This window comes from Equus caballus, chromosome 7, assembly GCF_041296265.1.
Source record: "Equus caballus isolate H_3958 breed thoroughbred chromosome 7, TB-T2T, whole genome shotgun sequence".
NCBI classification, from domain to species: Eukaryota; Metazoa; Chordata; class Mammalia; order Perissodactyla; family Equidae; genus Equus; species Equus caballus.
In genome coordinates this window covers 98,849,456-98,861,591 of record NC_091690.1, presented here as the reverse complement: position 1 = coordinate 98,861,591, position 12,136 = coordinate 98,849,456, and the positions used below count along the sequence as shown (strand labels likewise).

Sequence of the window (12,136 nt, the reverse complement as noted above, 5' to 3'; positions counted from 1 at the left end):
GTTAATGGAAAAACAGTATTCACTGAAAACAGTTAAAATATATTAAAAAAATAAACAATAAGCCTAACTAATAGCATAACGGTTTTGTGTTTTCCTGTGACCTTGCCCATCTATTTTACATAGTTGACGTGAGAGTCCGTATCTGCTCTTTTACTTTTGGCTATTTTTGTTTAATAGCGTTGGTAAGATTTTAAATGATTTTGCCTAATTTTCATATTTATCCTTTTTAATAACAACATGACATTCATACTGTTCTATGCTTGTATTTAATAAGACATCCTTCTAAAAATGAACGTTTAAATGGATAACAGTTTTTCCTCTGATCGTTAGCCCTGAAATGTGCGTTTTCCTTTGTATGTGTCTTTTTGCTTCCGTTGACTTGTTTCTTAGGGTAAAATACTGTGAGTTAAAGTGCTGAGTCAAAGGAGATGGAAAGCTTTCTGGTTCTTGTTGGGCGTTGGCATCTCGCTTTCCGAGGGGACCGTGGCCGTGTGGCCGGGACGGCACGTGCGTATGCTGATTTTGCAGCGCTGGACCCTGCAGCTTTGTATTGGGGCTGTTTTAGAAGGTATTCAGTATCTCATTTCAAACAGCAAGATGTCTTAAATTTCTGAAATCTTGTTCAGCGTCATCTCATTTTTACAGATGACTCAGAGAAGCAGAGAAACTAAGTGCCTTTCTCAGAGTCTCCTTGTGGTAGAGCCGGGTCTGTAATCCAGATCTTTTCACTTCTCTTTGGCGTCTGTAAATTTACCTTCAAGTACTATTATCTCTTCATTTTAGCAGCTTTTCTTTATGAACTATTAGCAGGCCAAATTATTTTGGGTTGAATTTTGACAGTTTGAAACTCTTCTGTGATGGCTGAATCTCAACACAGAAGTCCTCCAGCTGCGCTGACAATCTTGATTTGCAAGGAAAGGGAATAACCCTGTGGCAGGCGTTTACACAGACACAAGCCAGGATGGGTCCTGGTTGTAATCTTGTTTAGCCACTGACCTTGGCCGGCTGAGTTAACCTCTCTTTTCCCCTTGGCTTCCCTCTGCAGAACCGAGGATTAATCCTACCTGCCTTTCTGGGCTGTTGTGACATTAATCAGTAAATGATTACTGCTCGTATGTTTTTGTGGGCCATTAATAACTGAATGGGGAATGTGGTGAATGAACCATCAACAGATATTTAAAGGGTAAAGACAAGAAGAGGTCAGAGGAATTATTTAGCGGATTGGAAGTAAACACTGAGAGCCTTTATAAGGGAAGGGCCTCCATGAATGGAAATGTGCCGTAACTAAGGAAATAAATGATAAGGAAATAAAATGCTCGGGTCCAGTTGCACGGTCAGTTCCCATTTCTCTTCCCATTTCCCCCTGCTCTCGTGAGGCAGGAGGACGAGGTCTCAGCAGGCATGCAGAATGAGAGGCTGAAGGGAGCCTGCGGGACGTGGACAGAGGAGTCAGGATCCCTCAGGAGTGCCCAGAATAGCTCCGTTACCCCGGCAACCTCCTGGCGCCCTGAGGGTGACAGGTGGGTGGCCACACTGGACCCCGTGACACAGTCCAGGCCTCTCACCTGACAGAGGTGCTTCCAGCAGCAGCTGCCAGCTGGCCGGGCAGAGTGGAGTCTGGGGTCAGATCAGTCCAGGGCTTTTCCATAATAGGGTGTCCAGCTCTCACTGGCATGGGTCCCCACGGGTTGGCAGGCCCTTCGAGTCTGGTGAACCTCTGCTTCAGTTCCATCTTTCTCCTCTGGTCCAGGCTGTGCTGATGATGGGAAATCACCTGACCATCCCCCAAGCTCCTCTGCCCTCCCAGTGGGCTTGTCTGTTTCTGCTACACGCCAGGCACTCCCAGCCCTGTGCCGGCCCTCTGAGGGTGCTTGTGTTATCCCCTTTGCCAGGTGAGGGACCTGAAGCTGGTTGGGTTAACTTACCCAAGGTCATTTAGCAGAGGAGAAGCTCAAAGAGGCCAAGAAGTCCACCTGAATTCACTGGACTAATAAACCTGGCTTGTCTTAAGTAGTCCACCTGGGTTCACTGAACTAGTACCTGGGTTGTCTTAAATAATCCACCCGGGTTCACTGGACTAGTTAACCTGGGCTGTCCTGAGTAATCCACCCGAGCTCACTGGACTAGTTAACCTGGGCTGTCCTGAGTAATCCACCCGGGTTCACTGGACTAGTTAACCTGGGCTGTCCTGAGTAATCCACCCGAGCTCACTGGACTGGTTCACCTGGGCTGTCCTGCCCACAGTGTGAGCCCTTGTCCTAACCGTTCTGTGGTGTTCTGAGTGGGCTGATGGCAGCTGGGAAGCACGCAGGTTTTAGGCCTGAACTCAAATGCAGTGGCTTCTGGCAGCTTCCTGTGGAGGTCGAGTAGCTGTTTGACCACGTGCTGTTATTTGAAAGAGGTGTGTAAGCCCTGCCCGTCCTCAATCTCACCCTCACCCACCGGCCGCAGGGCCTGCAAATCCCACCGTGAGTTACCTGTTGGTTCAGAGGTGATGGGTCCTGGTTAATGCGTGCATGTGCCCTCTGGCAGGTGTGACACATCAAGTTATTAATACAAAGTCATTTATGAGATGAGGCAGCACAGCCCCAGGTCGTAAGAAGAGAGAGCTCCAACTAGACACGGTCAGAGCCCGGCCTGGTGGTGCAGCCTGTAATGATTACCAGCAGCTGGAAGGGCAGCTTCAGTGTCCTATCTTTGCTGAGTTGCTTAACCTCCTGAGCCTTGATTTCCTCATTTGTAAAACGGGCGTGATAATAGTAAAGCCCCCACAGTGGTTGTGAGGATTACTCCGTGATAAAGCTTGTACCCTTGTAAACACAGCCCTGGCATGTAGGCTGCTTTCCACAAATAGTGGAGGAGAGGATGAGCCAGCATCTCAGAATCCAACAGGGAGAACGGGGAGGGGCTGCGCTGTGAGTTTAAAGGGAGACAGCGCGTGAGAGGGAGCAGGTGTGAGAGTGAGGCTGAAGGCAAGCCGCCCCTTAGCAGTTATACTGGCTGACAGAATGGGGCTCTAAGGGGCCGTGGAGTGCCACCTCCTGCCTTGATAGAAGGGGAAACTAAGCCTGGGGAGACCGAATGACTTGCCCAGGGCCGCTCAGATGACAGCCGTGTTGGGCTGGACCTTGGATGGGGAGGGGGTTGAAGTGACGTGTATCATCTTTGGGTAGTAGCATGTAGACATTGCACCCCTTCCCCACCCCCATTGCCTGGATCGTTTCCTGCGGTCCTCAGTACCTGGTGAAGGAGGTACTACCTTCTCTTTTGCTTCTGAGGAGATGGAGCCTCAGAGACGATAACTCACCAAGATCACACAACTGGGAGCTGACCCCGGGATTTGAACTTGGGTCCATCAGACTCCACTTCCCAAGTGTGTTCTCCTGTCTTTCTCTAGTCTCAGTCTGGGGCCTGAGATCCCTGCCAGGCGGGGGCCACATTCCAGGTAAGACGGTGGTTCTTTGAGTAACAGCGTCCCTGACACACGCCGACACTCGTTCGTGCGCTCAGGTCTGAGGGTGGTTCGCCTCGTGCTAAAGCTGTTTTGCAGCACTGCCTCCACCTGTGAGTTGGCCCACGGGAGGGCGTCCTGAGGTGGGGAAGCCATCTTACCATTTGGTGTGGGCCACCCCAATGGCGATGAATTACCAAAGGACGTATCCGCAAAGAACGCTGAAAACAGAGCCAGTCCCAGAAGCTGCGAGGGGCCGTGTAAGTTACGCTGTGACACGGGCGTTTCTGCACTCAGTTCAGCCCTGAAGAGGCTGAACGTCTGGTCTTCCGCGGGCAGGTCTCTCCCACCTAGAGCCCTTGAATTGCTAATAGCCAGTCTATTCCAGCCGCTGTTCTAGGGCCCCCAGTGGCTCCGAAATGTCTGCCTTGGGTTGGGGAATGAACCTTTAAATCTCCATCTCTGCCACTCTGGGGGAGCCCCCGGAATTCTTGTTTTTTTCATCTCTCCACGGTCTTCAAAGGAACCAGCCTGGGGCCAGAGAGACCCACGGCCTCTTATGGCCAGGGACTGCAGGGTTGTGGGCAAGAGGCACAGAAAAATCTTCCCCAAAGAAGTACTTTTTGGAGTGGTAGTTAAATCCCATGGCCCTGTTAATTTGTTGGCTCCGATATGCTACAAGTATATATCGAATGGGCGTTGGGGAACTGAGCTGGGTTCCTAACCCCTGAACGGTGACAATATTTTCGTTTTTATCTTGGCGAAAATGCATCCCAATCAGACTTGGCTTAAAAATAAACTTACCCACTATAGAGTACTTGCCAGTTAAAATGTGATTATTTTTATTGCTTTTTTAGTGAATTCTGAGCATGGGTGCTTCCTGGCCCCACTGATGTGCCTGCGGTATGTCGTGGCAGGCCCTGGGCCCAGTGTGGTCTCCCTCACTTTACCCCTGTGTTCTTGTGACCTCTGCCTCCTGGTAGTGTGTTCTGTTCGCTCCTTCTCATCCTGCTCTCTCATCTTGGCGTATTTCTCGAAGCATTCTTCTTGAATACTGCATGTGGGCACGGGGGCTGCACGGACGAGCAGGAGGAAACCCTCTCATTTGATCACACGTCCACCTTCTTTCCACAGCACGTTTCTTCCCATTCCCCAAATGCCCGTGCCCTCTCTTCTCCTTCGCAAACCCTGCTCCCACTTCTTGGAATGCCCCCTCGTCCAGGAGAGCTCGCTCGTCCTCCGTGACTGACTCTGTCAGAGAGGCTGGTTGTGGCGTGATCGTTCACTTGTCACTGACAGCACGTGCGCCTCGCAGGCGCCTGCATGCACCCGGTCCTGAGTGTGGCCCGGCCTGGCCGGAGTCAGTGTGCACAGTGCGCTGTCAAATCGTGAATGAGTGCGTGGATACAGAGGTACGGGGCTTTTTTCTGGCTACACTTTTGGCCCCAACTTTAAGATCATGTAGGACTGTATCTAAAATCTCCTATCCTCCTTCCATTGCTTTTCTCCTCAGTGTTTGTTGTATCCAGTTGGCTCTTGTTTGTAATTCCTATGTACTGTGCAAAAAAACTTAAATGGGGTTTATTGTGGTGGTGGTTGTTTTGTTTCCTACGTTATAATTCATATTAAATCTTGGGTGCCTGATCTTTCAGCTGAGGGTTTATTTCTAACGATCCCATCAGTCTAAGTCCCTTTTAACATAGCACCCTTTTCACTGTGGCTTTTCTGTGGTCTCAGTTGTTGAATAGCCCTGAGCTTCAGTTTCTCCAAGCCTAAAAGAAAGAATGAAAATGCTTCCAAGGACATCTCGGGAAAAGAGTTCTTCCTGTGTGGAGGAGCGTCGTGTGAGGCGTGGCCGTAACGGAGTGTGACGGTAACAACACTCCAGGTCGTACACTGCAAATCCCTTCTGCCCCTTTCAGAATCATCGCATCAGGAGGCCAAGTTCTTCCCATCGATCTTGCTAGTGGCCCAAAGTTTTGGAGCTGGTCTTTAGGGAAAGCATTCACAGCCTGAGCTGTTTATTTTATTCTTATAATAGGTGCAATGCATGTTCATTCCTGAGAACTTAGAAAGGAGAGCTAAGTGACAGAAGAAAACAAAACTACCCACGGCCAGAGGTAACCACCGTCAGCTTTTTAGTGTGAATCTTTATAGAGTGTCGTCTGTTGATGCGTATGTACGCTCACACGCATTTTACCAAAATTCAGATCTTAAGACCATTTTATAGTCTGCTTTTGACTTAACAGTATACTGTGAACAACTTTCTACATCAATAAATATGGCTAAAACACTTTTTCCCTGAAAAGAATATTTTCAATATAAATAAGGTACACGTACATTAGAAAAATTCAAGTGTTTGACATGGACAAAGTAGAAAATATACATTCCTCTATATTCCTATTTCCAGAGTAATTACTGTTTGGTGTATAAATAGCATTTAGGAAACTTTTCTCCTTTCTGCTTCTATTTTGAGTATCCTCAATAGCGATCTTCACCCCTTAAGGGATTTTTAATACCAATTTTTAAAAATTAATAGAGCTGTGCCTATTCTGTAATTTTAAAGAACCTGACACGCCGCGCCCTGTGTCAGCACAGTGTTCTGCTGTAAGGTACATCTGGTTTAACTCCCAGACCTCTTTTACTGGACACCTAAGGTGTTTTCGTGCTTTTACTATTATCTGCGCTGGGGTGATGAACATCCCTCTTGCTCTCGCTTTGCAAACATTTTTAGATCTGTTCCCAGGGTGTCTTCCTAGAAGTAGAATTGTTGCTCCAAATGATATCTGCTTTTTAAAGAAACGTTTTATTATGTATTGTCAAATTTACCCCATAAAGATTGTAATTTCTCCCTAATAGTCTCAGTAATATTTGAGACTTTGTGTTACATAGTTTTCAGTGTCCTCAGTGGCAGAAAATCTTCAGAAGCCCTGTAAGGACTTCTTAAAAACGACTAGAAACTCTTTTTCTAATTGTGAAAGCTTACATGCTCTTTGTGGAAAAAATGTAAAGAATGGTACAGAAAAATAATTAAGATCACCAGTATATCCTACAATTCACAGATAATGACTGTTAGCAGCTGGTATGCATCCTGTTGTGTGTGTGTAAATGCACCTGTGCATGTGCATGAATAAAACAGTGTGGTATAAGGTCAAGAGCATGAGTACTGGATTTTATGTTTAAGTCCTTGTTTCAACATTGTTAATTCTGGGATCTGTACTTTATTCCGCTGTAAAAGGAGAATTATTAACGCTCAGCACATGTAACCTACAAAGACTGTTGTGAGGCCAGATAAGATCTGGTACCCAGTGTGCACAGGTGGTGGATGGGCAGTCAGTGCTCCCTGGTGCTGTTGCGTTATCCCAGCGGCCAGGACTCGTCCTTCCTACCTTAGTGAGTTTCTCTTACTCCCTGGGAGGGTACAACTTTAGGGAATGTGGCCTTGCAGTCTTTTGTGCCACAGTGACCCCATGGCCCATGGCCCACTCTGCCTGTGGAGCAGAGGGAAGTGTGAGCACCATGGCCCTGCCGTCAGTCGCCTGGCGCTGTCCCCTTTCCAGGCATCCCGGACTCAATGCCCTAGACATCGCCTTGGATTATAATAAGCCTCCGAAGCACACACCTGAGGGGGCTGGCCCACCCCCTCAGGTCCCCCTCTTCAGCCTCTTGTCATCTCCCCTGTCCCCAATCTTTTGTGTGGCCCACTCACTCTCCCCTCCAGTGTCACCACCTCTCTTGCTGGAAACCATCCTTGCTGACTAGCTGCTGTACGAACTTCGGCACCCCAGGCTTTAGCCAGATTTCAGTTTATTGTTTTAAACCCTCACCCACAGACTGCTTTCCAGGCACGGCTTACAGGGTTAAGGCTTCTGATTTTTTGGAACAGTGCAAAATTATTAGGAACTGGAGTTTGTGAAGTGGGCAAGTGGAGATATACCATTTTGGATAAAAAATAGTGATGTGACATAGTGGCAGCTACTCTCCTGTGGGGTGCCCTGTGGTTCCCAGAGAAAAGTTACAGAAATAATATGAGCAGGGGTTCCTCCTGGGGATGCTCATGGTGACCTAACTTTACGACCACTTAGCAGTCGTATCTAAGAGAGGGGCCAAGGTTGGGAGCCTTTAAGAAGGGCAGACGAGAGGGCTTTCCTGTGACTCCCAGAGGGACTGTGCCAGAGTTCCTTCGAGCCTAGATGCTCTAGTTCCTGTTACTAGGGTGTCACATCAAAGGACCGTCTTTGTCTTTAGCTTGCTCACAAAAACAGTATCTGACACGCTGTACTTTTCAGTTTGGGGTTCGTAATTTGATTTTCCCAGTTACCATCCTAGAGTTATAATTTATTTAATAGCTTCTCTTTCAGGCAATTTACTTAGGGTTTTTTTTCTTAGTATGAGATCCTAGAATTTCAAAAAGTGTCTATGAGTTGCCTATATATTCTGTCATGTGGATACAAACATCTTCTCTTGTCTGTAATGGTATAGGACGAGTATTTGCTTAATCCCAGGAACACTTGGTTCATGCTTATTATTTTCTCGTCCTTTTTTTTTTTTTCTTTAAAGATTGGCACCTGAGCTAACATCTGTTGCCAGTCTTCTTTTTTTTCCTTCTTCTTCTCCCCAGAGCCCCCCAGTTTATAGCTATATATTTTAGCGGTGAGTGCCTCTGGTTGTGCTGTGCGGGATGCCACCTCAGCATGGTCTGATGAGCGGTTCCATGTCTGTTCCCAGGATCCGAATCAGTGAAACCCTGGGCTGCTGAAGTGGAGCGCGTGAACTTAACCACTCCCCCATGGGGCCGGCCCCTACTTGTCCTTCTTTACACTGAAGAATCTTTTATCCTAAAGAGAATTATTTCACAGTCTAATTCCCATATAAATACATTTTCCCAATGAGCACAACATTAACTTTAGAGTATAGTTCAATTTTGATATAGAATTAAGTAAAGTACTTGGAAAAAAAAATAAACCCAAATACAGAATAGTTGAATATGCTCATGTAAGTAAGATTGGCTTTTGTTCCATTAGAAAGAATCACTAGTGACCTGAGGACATGGTGACTAGGTCGTTGGTGATCCCTCTGAACCTAATACTCTTTGTGATGGCCAGCCATTTTCTTAAATTACATTAATTATAATGCCTCTAATTTATATGACATCTTTCCTCCAAAGGACTCACAGTACCTTTGAGGATATTAGATCATTAGTGCTTATAATGGTCCAGGAAGTTGATGTGGGCAGACAGCATTATGCCTGTCTTGCTGATGGATGGATGGAGGTCCAGGAAGTGGAAGGACAGACGGGGGTCATATTGTGAGCCAGCACAAGAGCTGGGACAGGAGCTAAAGTCACTGGACATTGTCTTCACTCTTCCATCCTCCAATTCTAAAGCTTCTTGCTTTCTTGTTTGCTGGATATCCCCATCTCCTGAGGCAAAATAGACATGGGCAAGACCCTGGACTTCAGCTGGACAGGAAAAGCCAGGCCAACCCTTTTCTGAAAAGGGTGGATCTTTTTGCATTTTATTCTGCGAAAATTGTATCACTATTACAAGTGGATAAATAAAATAATAAAGGAGTTCTTTGGAAACAGAAGAGTTCCCAACTTTTCCAAACTATCTGGCCCAAGAGGAAAAATCGTCGCTCCCAAACTATATAATCCTAAATCCTGGAGCAGGATCTTTGTATCCCAGAGCACCTAGGGACTTCATCCTCATGAGATTATTTGCACGTGATCTCAGTGTCTTCTAAGGGCCAGGTCCTGCTTTGTGGTGGACACTGGGAGTGCAGAAGGAATGAGAGAGCATATAACTGCGTCTAGCATCCAGCCTCCGAGTGTCGGTACAGCCCCGCGTCGCTTAACGACGGAAAACATTCTGAAAGATGGTCATTAGGGGGTTTTGTCATTGTGCAAACATCGTAGAGTGTGTGTACTTCCACAACCTGCGAGGCACAGCGTGGTGCACACCTGGGCCACATGGAACTAATCTTATGGGACCTCTGTCATATACGTGGCACGTCTTTAACTGGAACGTTGTTAGGCGGGGCACAACTCTGTCATTTCTCCCGTTTTATAAATTAGGCAACTAGAGCTCAGAGAGTTGGAAGGTCGGGCCCAATTTTGCACAGATTTGCTAGTGCAGGGCCGGGAGGGAGGGCTGTATCTTCTGCCTGAGGGGGATGCCATTTCTCACCCTGTGCTAATTCTTCATAGCAAAACCTGGGAGATTATTCTCATTCTTTGAGGTTTTGTTTGTAGAATGGAGTACTGATTTTATCTTAATCTCTGTCTCTCCGGGTACTTGACAGTACCTGTAGACTAGGCATTTCGCCATAGATGGTAGATAAAACCAATGTACCTCAGGCTGAATTAATATCACTCCCACATACTGCTCGTTCTCCCAAGCTCCCCTTCTGCTCCACATGACCTTGAACCCCAGCACCTAAACCTCCTTGTCTGACTATGACTGTGATCCATCAGTTTTACTTCCAGGCTGTCTTTAGGCCTCTGTTGCACCTAAAGAAACTGCCATCACCCAGCCAGCTGTTGCCTTTCCTGGAATCCTTTAGTAAAAGTTGTCACTTCCTGAGCCTGTCACTTCCTGCTGCCTGGCCCTTCACGAGAACTGACTCCTCGATGCTCGCCACCGTCAGGGCAGCCTCACGCAGTCGCCATTTTCACAGACGCAGGAAGGAGGCGAGGGCTCTGTGTCCACGGAGCATCCTGTTGGACTGATTGTGTGGAATACTTTTTAGGAACCATTTACTGATGGAATACTCTGCTGTGGCATCAGGGCTCCTCATGAGCTGGTCCAGCCTGTCTGTCCAGCTTCATCCCCACCATACTCCCATCCTTAGCTCTTTGGGCTCACGTCTTACCGTTTTCCCCCTTGTTCCTTCTCCTCCGACTACAGAACATTCTGCTCCAAGGTTGTCCCACCTTGAACCTTTGTACTTATCCATTTCCTTGGTCTGTTGGTCTCTCCTTAACCGCCACCTCCTTGGTGAGATCTTATTTTTCCTACTTGTGTATCTTCTTATTTATTGTCAGTTCCGTCTACTGAAAGCAAGCTCCATGGGGGTGTGGACTGGTCCTGCTTACCATGTATCCCCTCTGCCTGCAACATTGCCTGATGCACAGGAACTGCTCAAAACATGTACACCCAGCGAGTGGATACATGAATGGAAGTAGGCTCTGCCAGAACAGGGGTGAGTGAATGGGTAGATGGATGGAAGCAGGCTCCAGGAGAACAGGGGTGAGTGAATGGGTAGATGGATGGAAGCAGGCTCCAGGAGAACAGGGGTGAGTGAATGGGTAGATGGATGGAGGCAGGCTCCAGGAGAACAGGGGTGAGTGAATGGGTAGATGGATGGAAGCAGGCTCCAGGAGAACAGGGGTGAGTGAATGGGTAGATGGATGGAAGCAGGCTCCAGGAGAACAGGGGTGAGTGAGTGTGTAGATGGATGGAGGCAGGCTCCAGGAGAACAGGGGTGAGTGAATGGGTAGATGGATGGAGGCAGGCTCCAGGAAAACAGGGGTGAGTGTATGGAGCATGGAAGCAGGCTCCAGGAGAACAGGGGTGAGCGAATGGGTAGAGAATGGAAGCAGGCTCCAGGAGATCCGGGGTGTCTCTCCTGCTCCCTCTCACGATGAAGGCACAAGCACAGTGCTGTTGGGTACTAAGCACTGAATCAGTTTTTCCTGAATAAGTGGTATTTGCTCCTGATGGGGTCACTGCCTGCCTGCCAATCTTGTTCTCTTTCTTCTGTGCACTTTCATTCATCCTTGAAGGCCCCATTCAAAGGTTACCCCTGTGGAGGAAGGGGCCCTGCCTTTTAGTTGATTGGCACCCCTTCCTCCATGCGTCCTGTGTCCAGACCCTTAGCACGGGTTACTTGCAGGGCTTCTGTCTCCCCTTTCAATTATGAGTCTCCTGAGAGCGTGCTGCCAGTGGAGTGTCCAGCAAATAGGGACTTGAATAAATGTTGGGTTTCCTTCCCCTCCTGCTTGCACTTCCATGAACAAAATGTGTGGCTTCCCTGGCCCTCGGCCCCTCCTCTCTGCAACAGGGACTCCTAGTCACAGGTCGCCAGAGTGAGGTTTGAGGCAGAGCCTCAGGAGATGTCAGGTACCATGTAATGTTAGACACGAGCATTTTATTGTGGACATCACCTCCCCCGTCCTCTCACACCTGCGACCTCCCAAGGCGTTTCCAGACCCCCCCACAGGTTTCCTTGTATCAGAGTGGCCCTGGGCTTGGCTGCGAACCTGCTGGACCGCAAAGACACTGCCGTGTTCGCTCCCCGTCCCCGTCACCCGCCTGTATACTGTTCCCTGCAGCCTTTTTCTGGCTGTCCCCTGGGTTTGTGAGTGTCATTTTCCTGGCCCTTCAAGCTCCTGGAGAGTCAGTCCTGCTTCCGGTCTGCTGCGGGACTTGCTAATTCTGCACGTTCCCCTCCCCCCTGGACTGATAAATTTTCATTATTGGTTTTGTGTGAACGTCTTCAGGGTCTGCTCTGCCTGACCCCTGTGGTCACTCAGTGATTACGGGCACCCGCGAGGTAATTTATTCACTTTGTTTGGTGTGAACACGTCCCAGGGGGCTTGTAACTGCTGTAATCACTTGACCCGAGTGACTGTTACATGCTTTAAACACAGTTATTTTGAATTTATAATTGTTTTCATTGAAA

At 48.0% G+C, this 12,136-nt stretch overlaps 1 protein-coding gene across 6 annotated transcripts in view; it reads left to right on the top strand.

Annotated features, from left to right (window-relative positions):
* Nucleotides 1–12,136, top strand: part of MPPED2 (metallophosphoesterase domain containing 2) — a 170,265-nt gene that overhangs the window by 47,079 nt on the left and 111,050 nt on the right. The gene's annotated exons all lie outside the window — the stretch shown is intronic.